The 21577-nt window shown below is 47.1% G+C and overlaps 1 long non-coding RNA gene across 1 annotated transcript in view; it reads left to right on the top strand.

The window, feature by feature from the left end:
* Nucleotides 1-2806: 2806 nt before the first annotated feature.
* Nucleotides 2807-21577, top strand: part of LOC109317975 — a 30259-nt gene continuing 11488 nt past the window's right edge. Inside the window, exon 1 of the long non-coding RNA XR_002103156.1 lies at nucleotides 2807-2926. This is a non-coding gene — a long non-coding RNA (uncharacterized LOC109317975). The remainder of the gene's footprint in view (nucleotides 2927-21577) is intronic.

Below are 21577 nucleotides of genomic sequence, written 5' to 3'. Positions count from 1 at the left end.
CCCCCCCACAATATAGAAGTGTAAAACTTCATTTTAAGCTATTGTGCAATCACCTGTATGTACACTACACAAACTCATGTAAATCAGGGCAAAAATATTTTTTGAAATCATATTAATGAATGTTGTAGATGTTTGATTTTTAGAATATAATTTGGTATTTTCCTGGTTCTGAGATGGCAAAACCCCTTGCTGAAAGGAGTATTTTCAAGGGAAGGGATTCTGATGGCAAAGGTCAGGGGTTAGGGGGTAGGACTTCTGGTCACAGGATGGTGACCAGGGGGCAGGGCATCTGTCAAGGCGGAGGCTACCAATGAGGCCCTCAACAGCTTGCCAAAACTCAGTAAATGCCCCTCTGCCCAAAAAAATTGCCTGCCCCTGCCATAAGGCCTGTGCCTGCACCTGTGCCTGCATCACAGCAGCAGCAGCTGGAGCACAGAGAGCCCAAGCTGTGGCACGTAACACTGCCACCATTACTCTCCAGTAGTCGGTATAATATCCTCCTACCTCTCTCTGCCCAGGGGGCTAATGCCTGTAAAATCCAAGTCTTTCATTTTTTTTCCCCATCTGGAAGGTCTCCTACTGGATGGTGTGTTCCAGGCTGATGGCTTTACAGACCCTGAGGATTGTACCCATCAAGGGAGGTCACCTCTGTAAATGAAGACTATTCTGTGGTTTACCGGGGGCCTCTAAGATTCCTAATATATAGACTGGAAGTTTGATCTATTGCTGTCTGAGGAGGTTGAAGTTGCCAACATTTCTGAAGAAGCCGCTGTTGTAGTTTGGAATGACTGGAGCATTTGCAGTAGTCCAGCCTGTAGCTCCTTGGGACTGGGCCACGTTGGCCAGGCCAGTTTTTGATAAGCTAAGCTGCAGCCGTCTGGCAAATTATAAGTGGAACAATGGTGATAATTACTATGTCCCAACACAGCAGCCATGAGCTGGAACCCAAGGATGTTTCAGTTTAGGTTGTTAGATATGTTTGGGCCTCTCCTTCCATTGTACCTTCCAAGTCCCACAGTAATGGGCTCTTCTTAAGCCTTGTGTATCAAGTTCGTAATAGGACCTAAGCAAGACAACACTGCATTCTGCATCAGGGACATTTCTTCCAGCCTGCTGTATGGGATGGACACTGGGTTGGTTTTATTGTCTATAGTGACAGATCTTCCCCTCATGGCAAGATGAGCCATGGTAGTGCATCTCTTCTGGTAATGCAAGTTTATGAGAAATGGCTGGTGAGAATCAGGACAGCAATACAAAGCAGAGCTTCATGGATTAGCCTGAGAAACAGACACAAAAGGGGGGTTGTTTGGCTTGCTGGAGTCTCTGTCCGACAAAGGGAGAGGGTGGGGATTTCTGTGATGAGATAGGTTGAATCTGATCAGATTATGGAATAAACAAACCACTGGTAGAAAGGGACTGAGAGGATTTGGCTAATGCTGTTCTGCAGAGACAATAATCCACTTGAAAAGAGGAACATCTGATCAAGCAATGAAAGCAAAAAACTGGATTAATACTAAATACATAAGAGGCAGGAGCAGGGATCTGGGTGTACTGGCAGGGACACCACTAATGATCTGAGAGGCACCTATTTCTGTGATTAATACCCTGGAGAGACTAGAAGCTGGAGCAGTATTTAATTCATTTGCCTTCCCAAGCTGGACAAATAGCATTTGTAGCAGGGCAGGGATACGGGCAAAAACCTTGATTTGACTACCCCAAAAGTTTGGGAAGGGTCAGCTCCAGAAACATCTTGAGACTGCTTTTACTAGTCCTCTTGGAGCTGAAGTTTGGTCACCCTGGCTGAGTACAGAGGCTGAATCAATTCATTCTTTGGAGGTTAGTCTAAAATGCAGGGATTAAACTGAGAAGCAACTGGACAGACATTCACTTTTGATTCAGAAAATGCAGCTGTATGCCTGCAGTGGCTCAGGCCAGAAGTAGGGCTAGAATATGGCTGTCCTGTACATAGCCAGCATGTGTTGTGTGTTTACTTCTTTTTCCTGCTGCCCCCGAGGTCTCTGGGATTTACAGTCCATAATCATAGCAGCAGAACTCTTCTGGGTTGCTCATCACTTCTTTCGACTTCTAGGGCCTCTGGGATTTATAGTCCACAGTTGCAGCCAGCACTAAGTTTTTAGCAGGGCAGGTCAGCTCTGCACTTGGGGGAAGGGAAGTTTAACTCTCCTCCCTGCCCCCAGACCCCAGCTGGGATTTGCTTGTTGGGGGGGGGGTAGTCCTGGCCTCTTCCCACCTCCCCCACAACTGTTATCTGCTGGAACTGATAGCACAGCCCTGCCCAGGGCTGGAAATCATGATCTCGGCTGTTGAGGGACTCTGATTTAACTTGAACCAGGAAGGGGTCTAGGACAGAAGTTTCATAAACCAGTTTAAACCAAATCAGTTAAGTCTGATACTACATTCAACCAGGTTTATCTTAAACCAGTTTCAGCCATTTTGAAACTGGCTTATGTGCACTGAACTTCTGTTGTATTACAGGTTTAAACCACTTTCTGATCACTTAAAGCAGTTTATGTGTAACTTCTGTCCCTAGCCCCCATGTTTCCATTCCCCAGAAGGCACTGAGCTGGCAGCTGGGCTTCATATCCCATGATGCACCATAGCCAGGAATTCCAGGCAGGGCTCTGGGGAACAGGAGGTGACTTTGGGAAAGGCTGTCACTGACACAATACTTGATTCACTGTTCCATCAACTGAAGATTGACAAGCCAATCTGATACAGATTGTAGATTCAATAGGCTTGCACTCAACTATGTCCTCATTAACAACCATTGGTGATCATCATTATCCACTAGGAAGCTCAGTTAGAACACCCTTCTTTTATTCAAGAAGTCTGAATACTGTGAGAATGGTGTCTTCTCAGAATCCAGCTGAGTCACCACGTATCACCCCTAAACAGCTGAAAATAGGTGAGAATATTGTTTTGCCACCATTGAATAACCTCTTTCATGTATCTGGCAATCTCAGCTCATCCCCAGTGTCGGGAAGAAGTGTGTCACTTTGTTTTGTCCCCTAAGGGACACAAGGCCAGTGTAGTCAGCAGAAAGGTTTTATACCACTGTCAGAGAATGTTTGCTTTCATGTGAATATCTTGAATTAGCAGTGCATATTGTGACAAAATCTGACTTTCCATTGTCCCTATCCTTTAGTTCAAGACAGCTGTTTGAGGCCATGGCTGAATTTATATTATGCCGTATGCAGCGCTTCTTCTAGGTTTCTGCTGATCTTTGATGAAGTGCACTGAGTAAGCTTGAGGGATTTAATGTGGCTTTTCAAGGTCCATAGGGAGGATAGTGTTCTAGTTGTTATATTATTATCAATACTAATATCTCCCAAACAGGTACCAGCTATCTGATAAAGGCCCCTCAAGAAAATATAAAGACAGCTGAAACCTTCTGAAAAAAAATCAGAAATAAATTAAATATAATATAATAATAATATTAATAAGGCACATTTATCCTGTGGAACACTTAAAGGCCAACTGAGGCCACATTTTGCCAGGCCTCATAAAAATAGCTTATGAATGGCCATCCCTTTCTGATAGAATGACATGATGTGAATTGACTGTCCTCTGCCCAGTCCTGTGTGCATGTCACTGAAACGTCAATCTAAGTGTGGCATGAATTGACCTTGTGCTAGGAGTCACAGTAAAGGTCAAGGACAGAACGGGTTCTGGAAAGTGAATTATCTTCAAAGAGCGGTTGTAACAGCCAAGTCAGTGGCAGGTCAGAGGGGTAGTGCAGTGGCACTGCTGCTCATAAATAACATGATGTTTCTCTACACAGAAGGCATCTGGCTCTGGAGTCTCCAGCCAGCACCCTGCCCCAGGGCTGGGTTTCAGAAATCAATGTAAAGTACAGAGAGGTAATTTTTACAACAACAAAAATCCAGCACAAGCTATCTGTGGTGAGAGGCTCGTAGTCTATAATTACAGCAAAGGGATCCCAGATCTCTAAGCCTGGTGTCGGGGAAGGCAGGTCAAGCTACTCACTTCAAAAGTGTTTGCTCAACCTTTCAACCTCACACGGGTTTGAAAAAACAAGAGGGACTTGCAGTGCTTCTTTCACCAGTGTGGCCCCAGAGATGGCATGTGAAGTCCCCCAGCCAGGCCAGGACATGGCTCCGGTCCTTCATTTGCCCAGCTTGGAGGCTGCTGACTGTGAAGTGAGCTGCCTGGAAACAATAAGCCATAGAAACTGTTACAAAATATAAAGCGAAATCCCTGGAATTCTATTCCCAGCCCAGCTCCTTGTCCTTTGGACCCATGTTAACACATTCAATAAGCCCTTATTTTCCAAGCTTGTTATATCATAGCAGCACATTGCCTTCCAACTGGAAAAATATATGTTCCCTTTGTGCACTCAGGTTCAATGTGTGGCAAAGGCTCAGCACCTGCACAAGAGAGTTGCCTTGCAGAGCTGCAACTTGGGACAAGTTACAGAAGCTTGCTGGATAATGTATCTAATGTGCAGGCTGGGGCCATGGGCCTGTTTTCAGGAGCGGAGAAATATATCCTGAGTATATCATGACGGGCAGAAATATTACAGTGAAAACCCATCAGTGGAAACCTTCACAGAACCACCTCAGCTTCTGGTCCCTCCTGATTGCTCTTCTGAGAGGCTCCATATAATCATTAATAATTTGGATGATTGGACTGAGTGCACACTTAGCAAATTTGAGGATGGCGCCAAGTTGGGCGGAATGGCAGATACTCTTGAGGTTAGAGCTAAGATCCAAAATGACCTGGATAGACTAAAGAAATAGTCTGCAATCAAGCAGATGAAAGTTTAATGAGGACAAATGCAAATTCTTGCATTTGAAACAGAATAATTGCATGTACAAATATAGCCTGGGGAGTGACTGACTAGGCTTCAGCAGAAAAGGATCTGGGAGTTATGGTAGGCCATAAGCTGAATATGAGCCAATTAGGAATGGCACATGCCCTTGGTGGCTGGGGGAGGGCACGGTGGTGGCGGGAGCATGGCAGTGGCAACAGGACTGTGGCAGAGGTGAGTGGGGAAGCTCCCAGAGATGCTGCTGGAAGGGTGGTGAGTGCTGACCAGGGGTTGGCAACCACCTGCAGCCGCTGCTGGGAGGGTCGGCAGCAGCCAGCGGGGATCACAGACTGCCCACAAATGCCACCAGCAGTGTTGGTGGTGGGGTGGCAAGTGGCGACCGCCTGCAGGGGGTGCACCGCCACGCTCAGGGCATGCATGTGCACCTGCGTGTACCCCCTACGCGTTGCCTCTGGAGCTGATAGCATGCTCTTGTTGCAAAAAAAGCCAACAGAATACTGTATTAACAGAAGTGTCACTTGCATATCAAGTTAAGTGATTCTTCCACTCTATGCAGCAGTTATGAGGCCTCATGTGAAGTACTGTACCCAGTTTTGGGCCCTGCAGTTCAAGAAAGAAGTGGACAGGTTGGAAAGTGTCCAGTGTAGAGTGACAAAAATGATTACGGGCCTTGGAAGCATGCCTTATGAGAAAAGACTGAACAAACTAGGATTATTTAGTCTGGAGAAGAGAAACTGAGGAAGGGATATGATAACAGCCTCCAAATATCTGAAAGGTAATTATAAAGAGGATGAACCTGTGCTTTTCTCTGTGGCCTAAGGGCACAGGACTAGGAGCCATTGCTTCAAGCTGTCGCAGAGGAAATTTAGGTTGGAGATCAGAAAGAACTTTCTGACGATGAGGGTGGTCAAGCATTGGGCAGGCTGCCTAGAGAAGTTGTGGAATATCCATCCTTTGAAATTTTCAAACGCAGGTTGGACAGACACTTGGCTGGGAGGGGTTAGTTGGGAATGATTCTGCCTTGAGCAAGTGGCTGGACTTGCTTTTGAGGTCCCTTCCAGCCTTACTTTTCTATGATCCATGAACAAGTTAGGTTTTATTGTTAAGGAGCTCTGCTTGGACACAGTGCAGTTCCCCTATATGAGACTGCCATGCGTTGTTCTTAGGTATTGTCCCACTGTAGCTAGATTTCCCTTTCCCCCAGCTACACCAGCCATCCCAGGCCGTGGGAGTGTGGGGACCCCTTAAGTAGGTGCCAAGAAGTTTCCATTTGGGCCACAAGGAGATTTAGCCAGTTTGAGACCTCCTTGTTGGTTACTTCTCCCTTCTATACTCAGTTTTCCTTTCAAGCCCCTCTGTGCTACAGAATGTGTGCATGTTTTTTTCACAGAGGAATCGGAGATGGAAAGATTCCTGGCAGGAATGGTCATTTTTCAAACAAATGAAATTTTTAAACAAATTTCAGTGGACATGTTGGCCTTCGTCAAATTCCTCCATTCATGTCCTGTTGAAAGAAACATTCACTGGAAGCACTGTGTGTGTGTATAGCTTGGTGTCAGGAGACAGCAAAGAAGAATCATACTGTAGTGGTAAATGTTATAATTTAGAGACAATCCATAATTTAAAAGAGTTGGGAATTGGGAGATGGTCCCTCAGGGAGTAGCTGCTAGTTAGAGACAAAGGGTCTGCAGAGGTTGTCTGTTGCTCCACAATTAAAGTTTGTTGTTTAGTGCTTTCCATTGTGTAGGCTTATGCTTATTGAACCTGATCATCACTGCACTTACCTCTGCAGAGGATTTTCTGTTTCCTACTTGCTTTGGGTGGATAGTTATTTGCTGCTGAACACTTAGCAAGTTATTAATGCCCCCTGCCTGCCTTCTGCTTAGAATCTGTTTTCCTTTCTCAGGCATGTGAGAGGATAGGAAAAGCACCATCCACCGAGCATATTTCAGCTGATCCTGAAGGAGCCCCCTCCGCTTGGTTGCGCCCATTTCCCACCTGTTAAGGAAGAGCAGCCAGTGAGGGCTGCTGTAGGATGCAGGAAGACTTCTCTTCCTTGTCTAGTACCTGACACCTTCTCAAAGAGGGGAATGGGGAGTAGCTGCTCCAGATGTGTCCTGTGAGCAGTGCTTTCTATAATGTGGCCTGGGAAGGAAGAGCGGGGTATAGAGCTGTTAGAAATATAGGAGGAACAGAGCTGAGGCTGGGATGGGGCACTGGTGGTGAAATGAGCTGGAGGTGGCAATTTGAACTAAGAAGCATTTATACATGTGCTCTGGGAGTGGGGTGGGGGGCAGGGTATGCTTTAATTAGAGCACTGCCGAGAGCTCCTCTAATTAAAATGCCTGAAGCATTACATGTATCAGCATCCCCATGCTGAAAAATGTTGGTCCACTCATTTTTCAGCATAGGGATGCTGGTACATGTGACGCTGGAGTCTGCTGGAGTGCAGTAATTACCATGCTCCAGCAGGCTGGATTAATTGAGTGTGGTCCACTGCGCTGTAATTACAGTGTGTCGGAGCAAACTCATTGCATGTGTATAAGCACTCAGAGTGATGAGACTGGAGCTCTGGTCCTTGCTCTGCCACTAGCCTGCTCTGTGGCTTAGGGCAAGTCAAGTCACTCTGTACCCATGACTCAGTTTCCCTAAATAAGTGTTGTTTATCCTGACAGGATGCTTTTTGCCACAGCCACTATCCAAACAGAATGGGGCCTTTTGTTCTTTTTTTAAGGGCCAAATAATCAAATTGATCTTGAAGCAACTAATTTCTGGAGGAAATATTACCTGCCTGTGAACAGCAAAGGGATTTCAAGGAGCTAATAGGGTTAGCACAGGAAGTGGCAGTTTTAATGCTGGTTAGCTGATTAGCAGGGCCTGCCAGGCATTGGGAATTATGCTGGTATTTCAACTCCAAAGCAGCAGATCCCAACAGCTTTGATATAGACAAATACAGGGAAATGATCACGAATCCAGAGTGTCTGTGTGGCAAGGCAGAATGCTAACCCGATAGCTGGGCAGCGGGCAGATCATGGCGCTCGGCTGGGGAGCAAGAACTCCTGTTGAACCAGTTGTCCACCACTTCATAAATTCTCCTGCTGTCTCCTGGGGATACCTTGAGTTTGACCTTAAACACTTGGAGCAAAGTTCTTTTCTTTGTCCCCTAATAAACAGCACCAATGACTGCAGGGCTCCAGCTGTTCCTCAGATCCTGGCCTTCCTGAAAGAGACGACTTCTCCATGTGAAGTCTCATTAATGTGGACTTAGGGCCAGTTTGGGCTCCTGACAGCTGTCTCTCCCCTCATTATAGCCCTTGACTCGTTAGTGCAATCACTTCACCCTGACATGACTGAAAAGTGGCTCTTGGTTATGAACCTGTCTTCATAGAGGCCCATTGTATGAAAGGTTCAGGCCTCTTGTTTTGACAGGCTTGGAAGAAAGGTCCCACTTAGAGTGACATTTTAAAACATTTTGACAGATTTTCCCCCTCTAGCCTCAGCCTAGGCTGTATCGACTCCTATAAAAGACAAGTTCTGCAAAGTAACTAATGAGCTGCTTATATTTTCTGGAAACAGAGATATGTTTTTCAGGTATTTTTTTGCCCTTTTTTGGAGAGATCAAGACCAGCTGTTGAGCAGATTAGCAGTTCGCAGAAGTTTTCCCCTCACCCCCCACAGCTTCCAATCCAAAAGCAACAATATTGGGGATTTTATCTCATTTACCCTTTTTTAATAGACCAGATTATCCATAATTTCTGTCCTATCTAGAATGCAGTTGAAATAGCTCTTTCTGCTGTATAAAAAGGATTCATTTTCACAAATATTCTGTAAGATAGAAACAAGAGGCACTCAAAAGGGAGAGATGAAAAACGGAAATAATGAGGCTGTTTGGGGCAAGAACTGTATAAAACCCAATGCTGCAGCCCCAATCCCTGAAGAGGACTTCTTGGTGCCACTACAAATAGTAATAATAATGAAAGATGGGAAAATGAGGCACAGGAAGTATTTAGTGACACACCAAAGGTCACGCAGCAATACTTTAGCAGAACAGAGACTATTAAGCATGAAGCCATCCCTCTTCCTGAAGAATGAGGGGACCGAGGTGCATTTGGGAACACACCTCAGTCTGCATAGGTGCCTTGGACGTGGAACGTGTCTGTCTGAAGTGAAGGGTGATTTTAGGGCTTCCCCGCACTGCGTAACCTCCTGCTTCCAGATTAAGTCTTGACTGTCCATCCTGTTCTAGCCCAGCCTTGGTTTGCTTTGCTGTCTTTACTTTGCTGTTTTAAGGTGATCCTGGCAGGAAGTGGACTGCAAAGTGAACAAGGAAACTTTCAGCTCTCCATCTCAGGCCCAGGAGACCAGCTTTGGTCCCAGCTGGTTTGCCTGATTTCTTCCGGCTTTTCAGCAACGTTTGGGCAAAGACTCGTTGGTCCATGTATAATCAGACCTGGTTTGTTGACCCCTCCCTCCAAGCACACCAGGGCTGTATTTCAAGCTCAGGCTTGCCTCAGGTCAACATACTGGGGGCACTGCTGTCCTTGGGCTGGCTCTGCATTTGGATGTGGTACACTGAAAGCTTCTCCATTTACCAGGTCTGCTCCCTTTTTGCTATCATGGTAATAATATCCTTTAGCTGGAGTTCACTGTAAAAGTCTACTCTCCTCCTCTGCTCCAGTATCCTGAAAATGGGCCCTTCAGTTGGAAACTATTGAGCGTTCAACCCATACCAGTCTCAAGGCTGCAGGCATTTCCAGTGCTGATTCTGCCCTCTCTCCCAAGGTGTCATATTCTGTCCTCTCTCTATAGGCCTTTCTGCTAGTCTTCTTGAAGATAAAATCTATTCATTACAGTAGGATCTGGATTTGATCCACGTACGTGATAACCGGGGTGCATGGAGGGTTACATCAGGCACATACGAACTGCAAAATCTGAGGTCTGCTTATCCCCTAGCCTTGTCATCCAGCCTTTCTCTGGGCTGGTGTCAAATACCACAGCCTCAGTTCAGTCTCGCCTCCCTACTGTTATCTCTCTTTCGAATCAGACCTGCACTTTGGTGCTAGTCAACACCATAAATGTACAGCGTGTTCCAGGCTGGGAAGCTGTGATGCTGTAATCAGCAGGAGCCCTGCTGTCATCGTGCTTTGGCTGCGCTTGCAATTTAATATAAATATTTTGCAACAATGGCACTGAGATGGGAGATTCCCCTGGCTGCTGTTCAGGGGAGTCAGATGGGAAGGATTTAAAACCTGTGGAAAGCTACAAATTAGACATGTTCAGTCCTTAAGTAATGGAAGTAAATAAAAGCACAGTGTTCTTCCTCAACAGCAAAACAGGAAGCACAGTGATAAGCCCCCCCAAAAGAGGATGGGCTAGTTCAGGCGGCTGGAAATAGGTGGTAGAGGCTTCCATCTCTGTGGGGCTAGTGTAAATCTGGGTCGAGTTGGATTTGAACGAAAGTCATCATTTGGCTCAGGACACTTAGGTGTGAAAGAGCAGTTTGGTTTACTCAGATGCCTTCCCATCACCATAATATCCAAAGCCATTCCTTCACTTGTCCTATGGGCCAAACCCTGCAGTCATTCCACAGCTGCGACTCCCTACTAAGGACTACAACTGCCTCTGTGCTACTTATAAATCCTTGGTCTAAGGCAGCAGAAGGGCAATCTTTGTGGCAGGTGTGCCACAGAGTACCTTTTCACCCTCCCTGAGTGCTGCTTTAACCCCCCTGCACAATCTACTGCTCTGCTTTCTGCTCCCTGCCCTGTGCTCTGAGCCTGATCTGCTACTGTGCTTTCTGCTTCCTGCCCTATCTGTCCCTGTGCTGCCTGTCCTCTCCCTGCTCTGCCATGTGCCACACACAGAGGCTGCCCATGTCACTTGTGGCACACATGCTGCAGGTTGGCCACCCCTACATGGCAGATACCACTCATCAGTTGTGCTGTACAGTACAGGTAGTAAAAGAAGAGATATTAAGCAGACCCACACTGGGGATAAGTCAGAGCCACTATGCTGGCTTTGCATCTCACTCCTTGCACAAAGGTGGCCAGGCTACCAGAACTTGCACTGGGCCATTTCTGTTTGGCTGATGTCAGATTTAATGTTTATATGGTGCTATTTACCAAGACTTTTCTAGCTAGTGACACTTGGAAATTTTCTTATATCGCATACTGCTGGTTTGGCAATAAACAGGTCATTAGTGGAGGTCACAGGGCAAATTCTGGCTGTTTTATATTCCTTGTTTGTGGATTGACTCCATCAGCTCATTAAAATACCTGTGTGCTTTCTGGGCTAGTTTCCAAGTGGACTTAAGGAGTTTGAGGACCCTGCCAGGTGAAGTCAGGCCAGGCCTTAAAGCACAGCTGACTGTCATTTATTTCATACACATCACCAGCATCACTGCAGAGGTAGGGTCCAGGTCAGACTCATCTGAGTTTACCTGGGTTGGGTGGGATGCTGGGTTTCAGTTCAGCCTTATCAGAGAGATAAGGGAAAGCTGCATAGTTTGGATCCAGGCCCTTTCTGTAATAAACAGATGCAGTTACCAGACAAATCACAGGCCTATCCCAGGCAGCTGGCACACATGAAGGTCTCTTTAGCTGTCAAAGCCAAAAACAGAGGTCATTGTCTAGTCAGCGCCCTCTCAGTCCTACAGCTAAAAATGCAACATGCACACAGGCACATGCACATAAAGAGCCAGTCTTTATATCACTTTCCATCTATTATAGACCAGGCAAGTACAAGGCTTTGAGAGTCTGTCTCTCTTGGTGGTTCCAGACTAATGTACCAATATGAACCCTGTAATCTATGGACCACTCACCGTAGCCTTGTGGCCAGTTGTGGCCCATGGCCCACAGTTGGGGGACCATTAGGCTATAAATAAATGGTTTCTCGGTAAAATGCTGTTGTGCTCTGAAAAGTGACTATGTAGAAATAGCATTGCTCATTCTGTCCCTCTGACTCTCAGTCAGACATGCTGATTTTAGCAACCAAAAGAGTGTCTGTTGCTTTTTTTCTCCTGATTGCCCAGCAAAACAGACTTTGCTCAGGGAAAAGGAGCCAGTGCCTATTCCTTCTTGTGCATCCTCGGTACTATAGTTTACTGAGATTTTAGACACTGGGGCCAAATGACAAAAGAGATTCTGGTCATTGTGTTTGATTTCCTGGATAGCACAGGCCATGGGACTTCCTGAATAATGGGTGCAGCTATGTGCCATTAAGGAGATGCGATAAATTCTGGTGCAGTTTGCACCAGAGTTTATCGTGGTGCCTTAAGGGCATGTGTAGATGCTCAGGCTGCTGTGTTCCTCAGCGCACGTGTAGATGCTGTGTTCAGGACTGCAGCAGTTTTAGCCTGGGTAGAGCAGCCCTGGGCTGGCTGGGGGCTCTCCAGGTCAGCCCCAGGCTCCAGGAGGGGCAGGCAGCAGAGAGGATGGCTGGGGCATGAGGATGCTCAAGTGTGGGGGTGGGTGGTAGGCAGCCTCTGAACCTTTGAACCCTTGTGCCCCAGCCAGCCCTGATCACCATCTGCACATGTGCTTTGGTACAGTAAGAAACTGCACTGTAAGATAGCACTGTCCCCAACAGTACTATCTGAGGGCATAATTAATCCACCGTGCCCTTGTGGTGATGCTTTACTGCATGCCCACTGAGTAGAAACAGGGAGGTTCTACTCTTTTTGCATTTATCCACTACTGAAACAGGGTGTTCTGTTCTGGTGTGCAAGGAGGAAGCCAATAAATAAGGGAAGGTTCAGACAAGGGCAAATAGAATGATTAAAAGATTGGAAAACATGCCTTATGATATCAGATACTATAGCTCAATCTAAATAGAGTTCATTATATTTACCACTGGGCTCTTCCACCTAGTAAGCAATGGTGTAACAGTCCAATGGCTGGAAGTTAATGCTGGCCAAATAGAAGTACAAAATAGAAATAAAGTACATGGTTTTCATATTAACCCTTAGAACTTCTTGCCAAATCTGTGACGAATTTCTCCATTGCTGGTAATTTTTAGATCAAGATGGGATGTCCTGCTCAGAGAGATGCTCCAATTCAACAGGAAGTCCCATGGCCTGTGCTATCCAGGAAATCAAACACAGTGACCAGGGCAGTCCTATCAGACCACAGAACCCATGAAATCCAGTCAGTGACACCTGAGTAAACCCACAGAAGACCCAAGCTTTCTAGTAGCCTCAACTGTAGGCATGGGGCTGAGGATAAAACCTTGCTTATTGGTAAGGTGTAAACCTTGCTTACTGATGTGTAGAATTAAAGGAGCATATCATAGGGCTGAAAGGGACCTTAAGAGTCATTATTTGGTCCAACTCCCAAAATGCAGTTTCAATGAAACTGGAACAACCCTGTAAAGAGTTTCAACTTTGTTGAATCAGCAATTTTAAGTGGAAGCTTCCTAATCAGCTACAGTCACTGAATAGCCCAGCCACTAGAAAAAGCCATGCTCTCAAACAGTAAGCCAGCGCCTCACACCTTATGGCCACCCTGTTTTTCCTGGGCAATGTTCTTGCACCTTAATTTTTGCGGGTGCCTTAATTCTTCAGCCATGGCCTGGGAAGTGCCTATTTTAATATCCACCCACCTCATGCCCCCATCCCTATTGTATGGCTCAAACAGCTGGAACTTACACTGGTTCTATATACTAACGTAAATACCTCTGAGATCCAGAGCAGACGATATATAGCTTTCCCGGGTTACATACATCCAGTAGGTCTTATTACTGTGCCTTGACATTATGTGGGGGCAGATAATGGCGTGTTTGCCTTGTGATAAGCGGCAGAGCGCTGTCACCTAAATTGGTGTCATTTACACCAGTGTAGTTTTACCTGTTTTTTCCACTGGATTTGAGCAACTCATTGGTAAGCATTCCTTAGGCTGAGTGTAGACTTTCTGCTTAAAATAAGGGAGAGACGCTGTTTCCTTTGCTCCAGTAGCCACCACACCAGTTGTTGCACCACTTACCCCAATGGTGGATTGCACTGGACAAAGCCCCTGCTTTACTTGAGTCAGGCAGGAGCCTTAACTCTGTCTTCCATGGCAAGGTGGTTAGGGCGCTGGCAGGCCTTGTCTGCCATTCTGCCACATCTGAAGTGAGTGCCTGACCGGCAGGCTCCGGCCAATTGTAGGGTCTGTCTCTCACTTTTCATGAAAAACTGTGAAAGGTGAGATGGGGACATTTGTGAAGTTACACAGGCTTTCCCAGGAAGGGACACCATTTTCTGCTCAGCAGTAGTTTGGTGTGAATAGTATAGGAAGGAGAAGGATCAATGGTGTAGGAAGGACCATCACATCTGGAGCACTGTGTTCAGTTTTGCACCCCCCCACCGCACTACAGAAAGGATGTGGACAAATTGGAAACAATCCAGCAGAGGGCAAGAAAAAGGTTTAGGGGGCTGGGGCCCACGATTTCTGAGGAGAGGCTGAGGGAACTGGGCTTATTTAGTTTAGAGAAAAGAAGACTGAGGGGAGATTTAATAGCAGCCTTCGACTACCTGAAGGGGGGCTCAAAAGAGAGCGCTTACTTGCCAATGAGTTGTCAGCCCAGATGCCCCCAAATGCCTAATGCACCTGGACCCTCTGACTCAACCTGGGAGTTTCAGGAGCAAAGGGCTTTCTCTGTTTTTCAGCGAGACGCCCCTGAGTGTAGTGGCCTCCCCTGAGGTGATGAGCTTGTAGCTCCCTCCACGAGGTTTCGTGTGGGGAATCAGATTCGGTGACCCACGTTGAAGCTGTTTATCTTGTCAGCAATTCCTGGACCCCACCTCCAGGTCAACCCTATTCCTTGCTACCCGCCAGCCACAGTGCCCCCAAGTCACTGCAGCTTATCCAGAATGGAGCTTCAGGGCTTCATTTTCCATGCCCATGGCTTGGAGCCCAGGCACTGCCACATCATCAGGTTGCTCCACTGTCTTACCTTTGCCTTCAACATCAGGTCCAATCTATGCCTCTGACTTCATGGCCCTACACAAACTACTCTCACTGGATGTCTCTACCTCTGTGTCTTTTTGCTCCTCCATGGGCCCTTCATTTCCCTCTGCTTCCCTTTGTCCCCATGGATCCTTTTATGTACCCTTCCTGGTAGAGAAAGAACCTCTTCCTGACTCTGTCCATCAAGCTCCTCTCCACCCCGTTCCCCTTGGAGCACCCTTCTTCTCCGGTGGACTTACAGATACAGCCCGGCGCGACTCAGGCTTGGAAAATCTTTTTTGTAATTGGTGGAGCCCATCCACCAATCGGGTAGCCATTGGGGGGGCTTTGCCTTGCCCCTCCTTGGCGCAACCTGGTTCGAGACCACACTCTGCCCATCCGGCTGACCTTGGGGGGCAGAGCCTCTGAAGAGAATAAAAGGAGCTGCGTGCCCAGCACACGGCAGACGTGTTGAGGGATGAAGGGAAGAGCGGGGCTTAGAAGAGCTGAGGAGAGCTGCTCAGCAGGGCGAAGTAGTAGCCTACAAGAGCCCCTGAAATCTTCCAGCAGCGGCGGGAAGCAGCAGATGGCTCCAGCAACCAGGCTCTTGGTCCAGACCCTGGGAGCTGCGCGAGGTGGCCCATGCAGCCAGGGACACGGTGCACAGAGGAGGACCCTGGGAGTCGCTCGTGGCGGCTCAGGTCCCCACTCCCTGGCACAAGACTGGAAACTTGGTGCAGGAGGTGCTGCACGGAGAGTGAGAGACCCTGGGAGCCACTTGAGGTGGCTCGGGTCTACAGCTGCTGACTCTGGGCCAGCAGGTCGGTGCAGACGACGCTGCGCGGAAGGCAGCCCGGGCCTCCAACCCGTTAGCAGAAGGCCGAGCTTTGGGTGCGCAGGGCCCCGCGCAGGCCGGCGGGCCAGAAGAAGCAGAGGCAGCTGGGTCTCAGCAGGAGGGGTGCTAGCTTGCCAGCCAGGAGATGCAGATCACCCACCCAGGACCTTGGAGCTGTGAGTTACCCAGGAAAGGGGATTCCCACATGGGAGGGGAAAGTTGCCCCGGGTTGTGAGGCTGCAGGGGAAGCCTAAGTGAGGGAGGGCTTCCTGGGTCTAAAGTCTCTCCCTCTGGGCCTGGCCCTGAAGGTCACAGTGCAACCTGGACAGCACTGAGGATTTCCCCTCCCACTGGTTACTGGAGTGTAGCCAATGCCCCAGTGGGCCACTTTTTGGGGTTTGGGGGAAGGGGCTTAAGAGGTTAAAGTTAACTGATGTTGATGTGTCTTATATTTTGAAGGTGAGCGACCTATATGTTGTAATATTGAGCCTTATATTTTGTGTACTTCTGTATTTGTGTATTGGTAGTTTAATAGAGTCTATAACCCTTGCTGTTACTTACCTGTGTTTACCTGTCACTTACCTAAAACCCCGGTGGTGGTGACCCATTGTAGAGAATAAGGTTTATAGTTATATACATCTGAATATATACTGTTATACACATATAGCTGTACATATGTTTATATTTATGCCTGTTTTTATCTATTTATGTAAATAATAACACATCTCTAGAGCAAAAGCTTTGTTATCCAGCTCCCATGGGGAAGGCGGGGTGCCGGGTAACAAAATATGATGGTTAACTGAGAGGCCCGAACAGGTGTCTTTGCCTGTTCGGGGCGCTGCCTCTCCTGCGGTGTGCGGGACGTCGCTGCCTCTCCCGCCGCACCGTCGACCCTCCCGTGGGCCCCACCGGACAGGGAGGTAGGCCCTGCGCAGGCTGCTGTGCCCCAGGCTGTGGGGGCTTGGCGAAACTGGAAGTGCCGTGGTGGGCACTTCCGGTTTCGCTTTTTCCTTACAAGCCGGCATGCCGGTTAATAGAGCATGCCGGCTTGTAAGGTGCCGTCTAAGGCAGCTTTTACTGTAGTTAAGTTCCAGATTGTCCCGGCCTGGCTCCTTTGGGACAGAGGGAAAATGAGTAGTCTGCAGTTTCGCCCACAGCACCCCACCAGCTAACAATTCCCTTCAACTGGAGAAGGGAGTACACCCAGGCCAGACTTCTAAAAGGCCTGTATTCCCTGGGTAGGCCTTTCCTAAAAAGATATCCCATTAACGATTATTCTCACCACCACGAGCGTGAACCTTGCAGCAGTGTATGCAGTCTCTACTCAGCGGTCCAAAGCAGAGGTGATGTGCAGGAGGGCTTTGGAGAGCTTGGTCTTTATATCATGGTCTGAGCCCTGTTGCTGTATCAGTGTTACTTTGAGTTATGCTTCCCGGCCAAGGCTGGGGTCAGGAGCCCCTCACTCCCATGGTCTCTGTTAGAGTTTATGTGCATTTAATTAGTTAGTCCTTTGTGTGGCTTTAATTTAATAGTGAAAAAACCCTCTAAAATCATGCCAGGTATCGGCCTGTTACATTTCTCCTGTTGCAGCCTGTTTACACAATCCGGGCACACCCTGTTCTTTGCATTTGCTGCAGATTTCAGCCTTGAATAACTTCTCTTTGATAGTAGCATTCAGGTGTGACCAGAACAGGACATCTTGAACTTCATCTGCACATGTCCCTTTATGCACCTGACTGTTGGGATTTTGCTTTGTATTTGTGGCCCTGTGCTGTGTGGTGATACAAGACAGTGTCCAGTTCATTGAATTCCATGAGCCGCAGCAGCCACAGCCTGGTACACAGATAAATCTGTGTGCTTGGAGGTGCCCGGGCTTATTCTGTCTGGCCATCCATCAAAAATTCCTTTCTTAAATTGCTGTGAAGTTATTTTGTGTTTCATTTTGAGTCTGGCAGATTCTGCTTTGGAAATGTGTGGTCTTGGAGTTATGCTTATTTCAAAGCAACTTCTCTTCCTGTCCTCCCTGCTTTTATTACTGATACCCCTGCTTGAAAGCATGTGCCCTCTATGAATCACTTAGCCAAGTGCTTTTGCAATGAGATAAACATGTTCTAGCATCTAGCCAGTGCTCTAGCTCAGATAATTTCTGCAACATAGCCTCCAAGGGATGAATGGCATCAAGACCATCATGTTCTGCTCAGGCAGGTTGCCCACAGAATCAGGCCTTTTTAGGCAGAGTTTTGTGGCAGGGTTCTCATCTTTTACTTCTCTGCTCACTGTCATGAGACTGCATCGCACTGTGTGCACGGAGAGATTGTAATGCTTCCTGGTGCTAAGGCGGGAAGTTTTGGCCTCTCTAAGAGAGTTCCTGGAGAAGTGCTGTAGCCTCTGTGGAGGAGTCTTGTATCTCCTGAGAAGTTTTTAACTCCTTCTGTGTTGGATCACTGTGGGAGGATGTCACCTTCTCAGAGATCTCTGCTGTAAACAGGCTAACCTAGGAGAGGAGAGTGTACTGAGGGTCCAGCCATGCCCCAAGCCATCCCCAGCCAGTGTCCAAAGCATGCTGTTGCTAGGCAAGCTCAGCCAGCTGGGATGGGCCATTTTCATTAGCAACACAGCACATATAATCTAAACCACTTGCAGGACAAACTGGGGCCACTTTCACTTTCTGTGCACATCATCAGCCTCTCCAGAAGGAAACCAGACAGAGAGAGAGTGGAGAGCAGCCGCTGTCTCCAGGCCATTATCATGGGGCCAGTGGGACAGTTCTTCTGCACATCTGCTCTTCATTAATGTTGGAGCAGCTTCCCATGGTGGTGCGGGAGAGCGGGTACAATAACTGGTGCACCAAAGCTGCCTTTTGCTGGAGGGCTGAGGAAGGGGTGAGTGTGGAGATGGTGGGGAAGGCGGCTTAATGGGAACCAAATGCAGGAGGCAGAGTGGCACCCCCTTCTCCTCTCCTCCAGCCATTAACATTCCTCCAACACCTGTAGGCACTTAGCGCCTTGGCAATCAATGTAAAACATTTTCTTTTTCGTCTGTGCCATGTTTGTTCACAAGAGAAACACAAGTTTGGTTTCAATTAAGGGAGCTGCCAAATATGGGGAGTTCATTGTGATCCTGTTTTGGTGGGAGGAGAGGGGAGCTGTTAGTCAGGCTGCAAAAGGCAGGGAGCTGCCTGGCACCCACAGGTGATGCCCAGACAGGTGTGAAGGCCATGTGCTTTTTGTTTCTGCATGTTTTAAGCATAAAGTAGAAGTTTTCCCCTGCAGAGCTGGGATGATTTATTAGCCTGTGGTAGGACTTCAAGGCACCTGAAAATCACTCTCCCCAACTCCAGCACTTTCATGTTTTTCTAGAATAAACCTCACCACCCCCGGGGTGGGTGAGCAGAGGCATATGTGAGTTGTGCTTTGTCTCATCCTAGTGGAAGATGCAAAACTCGGAGATGTCCATGTGCGTGTTAGCAATTGAAGAAAACACAGGTGACAATTCATCTCTGTCTCTAGCTGGAAAGTTCTTTATTGTCAGAGTGGTCAGGTGACATGTCAATGAAGACAGAAAATCTTGCATTGTCTAGTATTTTATGGTTATTATTGTCATGCTGTGTGCACACACATTCCTTCTTAAGGAAAGGGTATTAGCGAGAATAAATTAGAGACAAAGAAATAGGCTTCTACACAGCTTGCACTCCTATTTTGTCTCCCTGGTTTACCTTTTTCTGAACTCTTCATCACACAAAGTCCTCTAGTGGATGCATAATATACTGCAGGTAAAATATATTACTGGTATTATGGTAATGATACTGCCTTCAGTGATCATGCTGAACTTTATGATGACAGCAGGGATATTCCTGTTTAAACAAGACTTTAACATTTCAACATTTGAAATGCCTTTCAACATTTGACTGAAACTTGATTCACTCTTAGCTGTTAGCAGTTTAGAGCCTGTGCTTCATAGTTGTGTAGGTATGGCTTTTTCCTGGCCTGTTCATTACTTATTATATTATAACAGGGGTAGGTAAAGCATGGTTAAAATGGAAATGATGTATTCCAGGAGATCGATGAATGCAAATGAATTGAAACTAGATGCCTTGGTGTAATGACAATTGTTATAGTACTTTTTCCTTGATGGATTTAGAGTTGTAAACAGAAAGCAGGAAAGGAAAACAAGGAGCAAAAAAGGGAAGAAACTTTTTCATTCTCTGGTCCATTTTATTCAAATATCAGAAAGATCCAGCATTCTCTGAGGAAATTTTGTTTTTGCAAAAAAGTCATTTTTTACCACAAAGATTCAGATGAAAAGTTTGGATTACCTTGGTTTTGAGATGCCAAACCTTGAGGGGATATGTGCATTGCGGAGGAAGAGAGGGGAGGGGGAGAGCTACACATACAATGCAGACCCCCTCTGTTCACGTGCAGAATTGCTGACAGCTTCTTTATGATAAAACTCATACTTGGTCGGTTCTCATAGTTTTCTGGGTGGCACATCCCTTTCTAAGCCTATTACACTGCTGGGTATCCCCATGCTTCTGTGCTGGGGATAATGAAAAGTAACACTTTGTGTTTCAGCAGTGCTGTGGAGTGCCACTGTGAAAACATATGGTGCCTGCTAAGCACATGCAATGTGCTGAGGAAATGCCACATAGCTGCTATCAAAGGTCTGAGCTAAGAGCTGCTCTTAGGAGCCCACCTGAGTCTGTGCTCACATCAGAAAACACACAGCTGGTGCCTGGCTTCCTGTGTTGCCCCCTAGAACAGTGTGGCATGGTACGGAGATGCCCTTTATCAGTACAAACATGCTGCACTTTCTCCAGCAAAGTGAGAGATTGCAGAGTTGTCTGCTTTTCTTTTTCCTCCACTCACTGTTCCCTTTTCCCTTCTCCTTTTCCCCCTTGCCTTCTCATGGGCCTTCTAGAAGTCTGCCACATGACTCAAGGGGTACACATATTTTGGGGTAGAAATACTGTACTGAAATGGTAAAAATTCAAATGATGGTCTTTCAAGCGTGTTATTATGCCTTGGATAAAATAAAATGGGGGCTGAGCACAGTCCCTTTAGACCTAGTATGAAGTGGTGCAGAGTAATTGCCTTGCAAGTCAGAGGCTCTAAGTTATGGTTGTCGAATTCCCTAATGTGTGCTGTGGTCCCAGGAGTTGATCTGCAAAAGTCTCTGAGACCCCACTGCAGACTCAGGAGGCTGCCGTGTGTCAGTTCTCAAACTTGCTATTTTTTTGTAACCAAAAGAACTAGAAACCTAATCTCTTTTTTTTTAATGTGAGACCTGTTAAGTTCTACAGTTACTGTTGGAGCCTCTGGAGAATTGGTAGTGAAGTGTAACAGCTGGTACAGGTTTGGTCTGAATCAGGTTGGCCAGCTGACAAGTCCTGTTTCAGTTTCCTTGGTTCCCCTAGTTCCAGTCTTCTCTATGTAAAACGAATGAAGCCCTGGCATCCCATGTGGCTTCCCCAGTTAGGATCCTGTGCCATGCAGAGAGGTCATCAGAGCATGAGGAAGCAATGCATCCTACTGCCTCCGCCAGAAGATCCTTCTGCAGATACGTTCTACATTGGCTGGGAAACCTGGCTCCAGGGTTCAGTTGCCCCATGGGGACATGGAGATTTGGAGAACTATCCCCTCAGAATGGCTAGATGCCAGAATGGACCCAGCTCACCTCTCAGTAATGTTTTTGAGCATAGATAGAAGAGCACATCTCTCCAACACACTGTGCTCTGCCAAGATCCAGGGCTGATGTCAAAGAGCAGGCTTGTGTAATAAACACAGCTAAAGATTGAGGGGTTAGGCAAAGCCAGAAAACCTGTCTTAACCCCAACAGCTGGGGGCCATGAATTGTTAAATGAGAGAAAAGGTGGCGTGTGAGTATACAACTCCCTGCAGGAGTCAAAGTGATTTGGTTTTTAGGTTCCACTTAAGGTCCATCTTAACCCAAAAGAGAAAGAGATGAGAATGTGAGTCAGGGGGTCTGCAACACTTTTTTTTCTGAACT

The sequence above is a fragment of the Crocodylus porosus genome, unplaced genomic scaffold (assembly GCF_001723895.1).
Source record: "Crocodylus porosus isolate Cpor-Errol unplaced genomic scaffold, CroPor_comp1, whole genome shotgun sequence".
Taxonomy (NCBI): Eukaryota; Metazoa; Chordata; order Crocodylia; family Crocodylidae; genus Crocodylus; species Crocodylus porosus.
Note: the sequence above shows the minus strand (reverse complement) of the source record. Positions and strands in the feature narration are given on the sequence as shown.